This window comes from Chlorocebus sabaeus, chromosome 25, assembly GCF_047675955.1.
Source record: "Chlorocebus sabaeus isolate Y175 chromosome 25, mChlSab1.0.hap1, whole genome shotgun sequence".
Taxonomy (NCBI): Eukaryota; Metazoa; Chordata; class Mammalia; order Primates; family Cercopithecidae; genus Chlorocebus; species Chlorocebus sabaeus.
Window position 1 is genome coordinate 35,954,378 of NC_132928.1, and position 8,146 is coordinate 35,962,523.

The following is an 8,146-nucleotide window of genomic DNA, read 5'->3' on the forward strand; positions in this document are numbered from 1 at the left end:
TTTAAAGGTCATAGTTTGTCATTTTTTTCTCCTCTGCCTTGAGACCAGCAATATCCCAGAGAGAACCACTGAGCCAGGCTGGGTCCTCGAGAGAAGATGAAATAGAGCAAAGGAAAAGCCAGCCCATGTTAAACAGTAAGACAAGAAATAAAGTTTGTTATGCTGATCGACTAAGATTTCAGGGTTGCCTGTTTCCAAAGCATAACTTAGCCTAAGCTGAGAGAATAGCTGTGATTTGTATGTACTATTTATATGTACTTGTGTATAACCAGGTTTAATTTTGTGAAAAATTTGGATAGTTTTCATTCCACATTGTGAAGTCATCCATTTAATGCTAGTTCTTCAGATATTGAAGAAGAAACTATTAAAACGTGAAGTATTGTTTTAATCCTCCAGATATTGCCAAACAAACCACACCCAATTATTGCCAACCAGATTTTAGTATGTGGTGTGAGGGATATATTAACTGTTCCCTTAAAGAATGTGTTTTAAGGTCGGGTGGGTGGCTCATGCCTGTAATCCCAGCACTTTGGGAGGCCAAGGCAGGTGGATCACGAGGTCAGGAGATCGAGACCATCCTGGCCAACATGGTGAAACCCCGTCTCTACTAAAAATTCAAAAAATTAGCCAGGCATGGTGGCGGGCACCTGTAGTACCAGCTACTCGGGAGGCTGAGGCAGGAGAATGGCGTGAACCCGGGAGGTGGAGCTTGCAGTGAGCTGAGATCGCGCCACTGCACTCCAGCCTGGGCAACAGAGCAAGACCCCGTTCTCAAAAAAAAAAAAAAAATGTGTTTTAATAAGATTTTTTTCCCCTTGATATGTTATCAATCTTCAATGGCATTAATATATATGATTACATTTATGCCTTGTTTCTGAAATAAGTAAAGGAGGTTTTATAGAGATATTCAAGAGGAAAAAAATCACCATAGAATATGATAAACTTATATTCCTTTTAGTTATATATATAAAAAACTTCTAGAATCATGCAATATAACATTGTTTTTATGAATATTTATTCAATTCATTATAAGATCTATGCTAGTCCTAATAACCTCCATTCTCTTATTTCAAAGTGTATACCTCACATTTTGTACTGTTATCAACATGCAAGATCAAAGTCTTTTTGGACTAAAAAATAACTAATAAGAATATATACAGTAATTCAAATCAGCACAGCATATTGCATTATATGATATAGTTGAGAAGTAGAGAATTCCAGTTAAGTATCTTATAAAAATTGTAATTTTCAAAATAAAAAATAAATACAGCATATTTTACACAATTATTTTAAACACAGTTTTATGTTTCTTTGATGACACAGAGAACTAAATTTTTATGGTACCTCTGAGATATTTAATAAATATCAATCATCTTTGCACTGTAAGAATGCAATAGTGCCAGTAACCAGAATGTACTCTGAATTGAATGATTAAAAAGCAAAATAAAAACTTATAAAAATGAAAGCTTGCTATGTGGTAATTACTAATAAGTTACCACAAATATTTAGAGATTTAAATGATGTAGACTTTTAAGAAAGTCTCCAGTGTAAGGTGTGTTATTTCCAGAATGTTGGCATTTTAATGTATACATAGCTGTAGTTGTCAAAATTTCTTATTTTTCTCAGAGACCTGTCTTGTCTGGTCCATAAATATACAAAAAGGAATTTGTTTCATTTCCCTTCTCAATGTCACTCAAATAATAACATCAGCCAAGAACTGGATGAAATGCTCTGGTGAGGAATCTTATAGTAAGATGAAATCATTCAGTGAATTGTCTGATATTTCACAATGATTCAATTTTATTCCTCAGGATAAATCCAAATGAGCTCAGAAATCTTCTAGTATTACAAACTTTTCCCTGGGGCAGTTCTACCATATCTGCATATTACCACTTTATTGCAGAATGAGAAGTTATACAAACTATTGAATTACAGTCAAATATAGTTGTATAATTTTTACTGGCACTTTCCTAACTTTAAAAGGGGAAAATGTCCTTATAAAATATTTTAATGATCAAAACAAATATAATTTAACCAAAAATTTTTGAGAATATCTTAAAGAAATCAATGGTGCCACCGAATACATAAAAAATCTTTATATATACTTCACAGAATCATCCAATTTCTCATACAGTGTTCTTAACCTGTCACACATGACAGAAATCATGCTGGCTTGTTTAGTAATCCATACACTGATTACTGACAAATGCCAACATACCTCCCACAGTCTGGTATTTGTTAGACCATATATAGTCAGGCTATTATTTACTTTTCCATTTTAGTTATGTTTTTCCTCCATCCCATGTTATTTTTTTATATGTGTATATTCATCTCAGTTTTAGTATCCAGGATAACTCAGAATATGACCATAGAGATTTCATTTATGTTCTCCACCCTCCCTATGTTGGATTTTTTTTTTTTTTAAACTGTGGATGAAATTAAGGCAGGATTCCTATTGAATTAGAGGGAGGCATGGTGCATCAGAATCCCCTGGGCAGGAATGAACTTTTTCAAACTATATCCACCTGCCTCAGAATCTGATTCACCTCCCTGAGAGAGTATAATTTCTTTCCTTTTTCCTACTAGAAATTACTGCCATTGACATTCATTTTCACTGATGGCCATTTGTCAGATGCTCATGTTTTGGGTTAGAAAAAAATGATTGAGGACCACAGTTCAAAGGAGAACTCGTGGCTCCTCTCCATCCACCCGGTCCACCATGCAACACTATCTTTAAGGAGAAAAAGTGCTGCTGTGGTTAAATAGGTTTTAAAACTTTATGTGGGTCACCATGAGTAATTCATCACCATGGGTAATTAATAGTCACAGCTCATTTCTAATAATTGGTGCTCTTCAGATATTTACACAGCAAGGTGCATTAGTCCTGAATTGTGGGTGCAACTGCCTGAAGAACAACCTCTTTCCCTCCCCATCCTTAATACAAGGAATACTTGACACAGGTGGGGTCCTCAACACGTGGGCAAATGACTCTTGATTTCTTTGCTTGCCATATAAATGCTTGATATCTCTGCTCACATCAAAGTGGCCATATCCAGGTTTGAAATTTAGATTTAAAACACAGAAAGAAAAACCAAGTTTTCTAGCCTGCTTTATTTCTAGGCTACCAAGGTTTGAAATATTTCTCTTCCCCCTACAAGTCAAATATTCTTCATCTAAGAATGAGCTGGCTTAAGCTTCTCCCGAAGCATCCTCAGTTATGAAGTCTAACTTTAGAATATCCAGGAAAAGTATTTTTTTCACTTACTTGTATATAGTACATACTATTTTTCACTTGTGCATACTGTCTAGGATTACAACTGGTAGGGCCCAACTAGAACCTTTTAAAATCAAAGACTACATCTGATACATGACCTTTTAAAATCAAAGACTACATCTGATACATGAACTAATTCATTTACATGAACATAAATAATAATGACAACTAATGTAATGATGAATGGGAAGAAAAGAGAAGAAATGTAAAATTCATCTATTATTTATGCTGATTAATATTTTTTAAAAGCTATTCCTCATCAAATCTTTTCATATCTATATGATTTTGCTCTGAACTGGAAACAAGGGCCACATGTTATTCTTTTTTGTATCCTAACGGCATATAATACTTAGCAGTGAAAATGCCAAGTACTTAATTATTCACTGACTGTTCAACCACAAATATAAGGGCGTATTGATTTATTCAACAAAAATTAATAAGTAAAGACAATACTTTCAGGGATCATTTCTACAGTTCATTACTAGAGATGTTTCTTTGACTATGTAGAGCAGAGGTCCCAACCCCAGGGCAGCAGATCAGTACCTGTCCGTAGCCTGTTAGGAACCAGGCTGCATAGCAGGAAGTGAACGGCAGGCAAGTGAGCATTACCACCTGTTTCACTTACTGTCCGATCAGCAGTGGCATTACATTCTCATTGGAGCTCAAACCCTGTTGTGAACTGCACATGCAAAGGATCTAGGTTACATGCTTCTTATGAGATTCTAATACCTCATGAGCTGAGGTGAAACAGTTTCTTCCCAAAACCATCCCCACACCCTGGTCCTTGGAAAAGTTGTCTTCCACAAAACTGGTCCCGAGTGCCAAAAAGGTTGAGGATTACTAGTGTAGAGCACTGGAAACCAGAAGGAGGTGCAGGGTTCCCTCCCCAGCGTGAAGCTGGCTCTTAGTGCTGCTTCACTGCAAATGTCATTTGCCATTGATGATCGTTCTTCTCTTCCTCTGGGAGGATGCAGTCTGAGTGATTTTGTTAAAACAAAATTAATAAGTACATATCTGTGTTAGACAGTGTTCTGTTCACAAAGTTACAAATTATACTTACACAATTTGCACTTTTTTGTAATACTATCCATTTAAAGAATCTTGAATCTTGTGAAGATAATCTTTTCAACTAGGATATTGTAAAGAAATAAAGTATAAAATTTAGTATATTCTTACAAAAATAACATTTATACAGTTAAAATTATTGGTAGAAATGCAAGCCACATTGATATTTAAAACTAATAAGCTAGAAAGTCCAATCTTACATTTCACTTCATAGCTGCTGTTTGTTATCACATAAGGTACAGAATATCCATTACTACATGTAACTTCATAATTCCTAAATATTTTGAAATAGATTGTTTTACCAGACGTTCAGTTTTAGATGTGAGTTTTTCTTTTGCTATTCAGCAATGAACACATAACTTTTAGTTTAAAAAATACATCTATATTTATTAAGGATTTTGAAAGTAGATTTGCTTTTCTGTGGTAGATAAATCCATATGAAGCTTACATCTACTAGTAGCAGTAGACCTTACACTTTACCCTCAATTCAGTCTGAAACATTTATTTGCCTTTTGTCAGCCTTTATCCACTAGAGGTTCATGTCATCTAGAGGTCTCGCAGAAAGGTTAAAATTTCCCAGCGGCATTTTTATTCCGTTTCCTTTCCTACAACTGAAAAAGCCCACTGAGGTGGTAGCTTAGATGAAGGAAACAAGAAAGAACGATGAGGAAATAGTAAATGTGAGAGTTAAGTAGTTAAATACAACCATGTAAATTCCCAACATAACAATTCTGAGTTGTGGTGAGAATCCTACTATAAGCTACTAGTCTATTTTGTATTCCATTTTTATAATAAATATTTATTGGCTGGGCATGGTGGCTCACACCCATAATCCCAGCACTTTGGGAGGCTGAGGTGGGAGGATCATGAGGTCAGGAGATCGAGACCCTCCTGGCCAACATGGTAAAACTCCATCTCTACTAAAAATACAAAAATTAGCTGGGCATGGTGGCATGTGCCTGTAATCCCAGCTACTCAGGAGCCTGAGGCAGGAGAATCACTTGAGCCAGGGAGTCGGAGGTTGCAGTGAGTCAAGATCATGCCACAGCAACCCAGCCTGGGGACAGAGCGAGACTCTGCTTCAAAAAAAAAAAAAAAAAAAAAAAAAAAAAAAAAAAAAAAAAAAATTATTAGGCATCTTACATAACCTGAAATAGTTTTTTAGGTGATTTGTATATATTTTGTGTGTAAATACACATATATGTGTATGCAAATATACATAAATTCACATATACATATGTGCATACATCCCTCCCTAAAGAAATTATTCTATTTTATATACAATCCATTATAGAAAAAATTAGAGGTATGTAAGGTATGTAAAGCACCTCTTTATATCACCAAGAGACAGGCAGGTAATATTTTATTTCTAGGAAACTTTTTCTCCATAAGGATTTAGGTATCTTGATATCCTAGAACAATCTCAGTTATGCAAGTTTATTTCAAATCATTATTTGATGAAGACATAGTGGTTCTGAAATGCTGCCAGTGGCATCCAGAGTTTAATGAAGTGGAAGTTGTACCACATTGACAACTGAGTCATAGCTGTAAGAAGCTCAGCTCAGATAAGGAACCCACAAATCTGCAGATCAAATGGTAAGCAGAATCTTCTTTGCCAGTAATGAAGGTCACAGGTATTGCATCACAAGAGAGAACTGAGTTTTATAAAATCAGAGATTTAAAGTGCAACAAGAAGTCAACAAGAAGCAAGATAAGGAAATTAGGGGATTAAAACTACCTGTCAAAAGCACCTGATTGAGAGTCTTGCGTTTTTTAAGCAAAATATGTTGTAATCAACATAAAGGTCCATGTTTAAAACTAAATAGTCAAGGTTTATATAGAGCAAAATACACAGGGCAAAACATTAGAACAGCAAATCACTCATTTTCATGTAACAGCAGTTAGTGGATATTAACACAACAGAAGGGAGTCAAATTACGAGGTCATTAGGTTTTTAAAAAATAAACAATTTTTACTATAAAAATAAAACACAAACACAGTAAAAATGTGAAGTAGGACAAGATAATATAAGTGAAAAGCAAAAGTCTCACTTGTTGTAAGAACTGAGATCCATCTTTACTTGTCCACGTGAGCCATTGTTATCCCAACTTCAGTTATTGAATTGAAATGTCACCTCACATACAGAAATACACATGTGGGTTCCTGGACTACTCTGCTCTGCTGAGTCACTATCTACACCAGTGCCAAAGATCCTATAGCTTTAAAACACAATTCAACATTTGATAAGACCATTCTCTGCCTGCATTACTCCTCTTTCCCAGCCACTTTTGTATATACATTTCAGTCTAACTTTTTTTATTTTTAAAAAACAATTCTATTTGGAAATGCTATTGATATTGCATTGACACTATAGACTTTATTAACTTAGGGAGAATATGTATCTTCATAATATAAAATATCTCTCCTAAAGATAGAGGTATTAACTAAATTGAATTAAACCTGGGGAGTAGTACAGAGTGGGATAGGCAGGTAATTAAAATGGCCCATAACATATTATATGTCATAAAAATAAAATGTCACATTTCTCCTGAAAAGGATGAGCTATTTATAGCTCAATAAGTAAGCACTGATTATAATAATATTATTCCACTGACAAAACATGTTGGTTTCTTCCAATAAAAAGTATATAACCGTTAAATGTCTTTCTTTAGCACAATCCTCAACATTCCAAAATCTACAACCAGAAATCAATGATTTCATAACCAAATTACACAAAGGGAAGGGAATTATTTGATCTCACACAAAAAACAATCCTAGCATGACATTAGAGGATGGAATGATAGAAGGCCCCACTATATATTAATATATAGTTGGGTTTTTGTTTTGATTTTGAGAAAGGGCCTCACTCTGTTGCCCAGACTGGAGTGCAGTGGCATAATCTCAGCTCTTTTCAGCCTCAATATCCCAGACTCAAGTGATTCTCTTATCTCAGCCTCTCAAGTACCTGAGACTACAGGCATGTGCTACCACACTCAGCTAATTTTTAAATTTATACATACATACACATACACACACACACACACACACACATATATATATAGTAGAGATGGGATTTTGCTAAGTTGCCCAGGCTGGTCTTGTACTCCTGGGCTCAAGCGATCCACCTGCCTCAGCCTCCCAAAGTGCTAGGATTACAGGCATGACCGATTGCACCAGGTTAAAATATTTTTTTTTATCGCAGTGTACGACATGGGGTTTGAAATGCATGATATGTGTCCATCTATGATCATAAAGAGGAAAAGCCACTTGCTTGCAAGTTGCAAGAGTCAATAACAGAATATAGGAGTAGATATTTTGTCTGGCTGCTAGAGGATGCTCTCCATCAGGGTGACTTCCATTATGACATCAGGTAAAAATTCAAGCAGCAAAATGAGAGAATACTTCTGGATTTAAAATCAGAAAGTCAGATTTTATGTTCTAGTTATTCAGCAAGTGACAAATTTGGTGAACCTCATCAATAAAGTGAGGATACTCATACCTAAACATAGTTCTTGTGAACATCATATGAGATTATATGTTGAACTTGCTCTCTGAAACATAAAGCATTTTACTAAATACAAAATCATCTCAATTTATCATGTGGGCAGAATAGAGTTTTGGTCAAAATCATGTATAGATCATTTCTCAAAAGTTACTTGGTACCCAGCAGATGCCAACTAGCTTCACAACCTGGGAAGCTATTTTGTTAATTGCCACCCTAGAGTATGTAAACAAGTCTCCAAATGGTCTTCTACTCAGACTCACAGCGTGAATAGCAAAACCAAGGGGGCCTGGGAACTATCTCCA

General features: G+C 35.3%; 2 pseudogenes; both read left to right on the forward strand.

Annotated features, from left to right (window-relative positions):
- The first annotated feature begins 3,717 nt into the window (after window positions 1-3,717).
- LOC119619903 (small nucleolar RNA U3) lies at window positions 3,718-3,803 on the forward strand (annotated as a pseudogene).
- Window positions 3,804-4,067: 264 nt separating this feature from the next.
- Window positions 4,068-4,258, forward strand: LOC119619901 (small nucleolar RNA U3; annotated as a pseudogene).
- The last annotated feature ends 3,888 nt before the right edge of the window (window positions 4,259-8,146 follow it).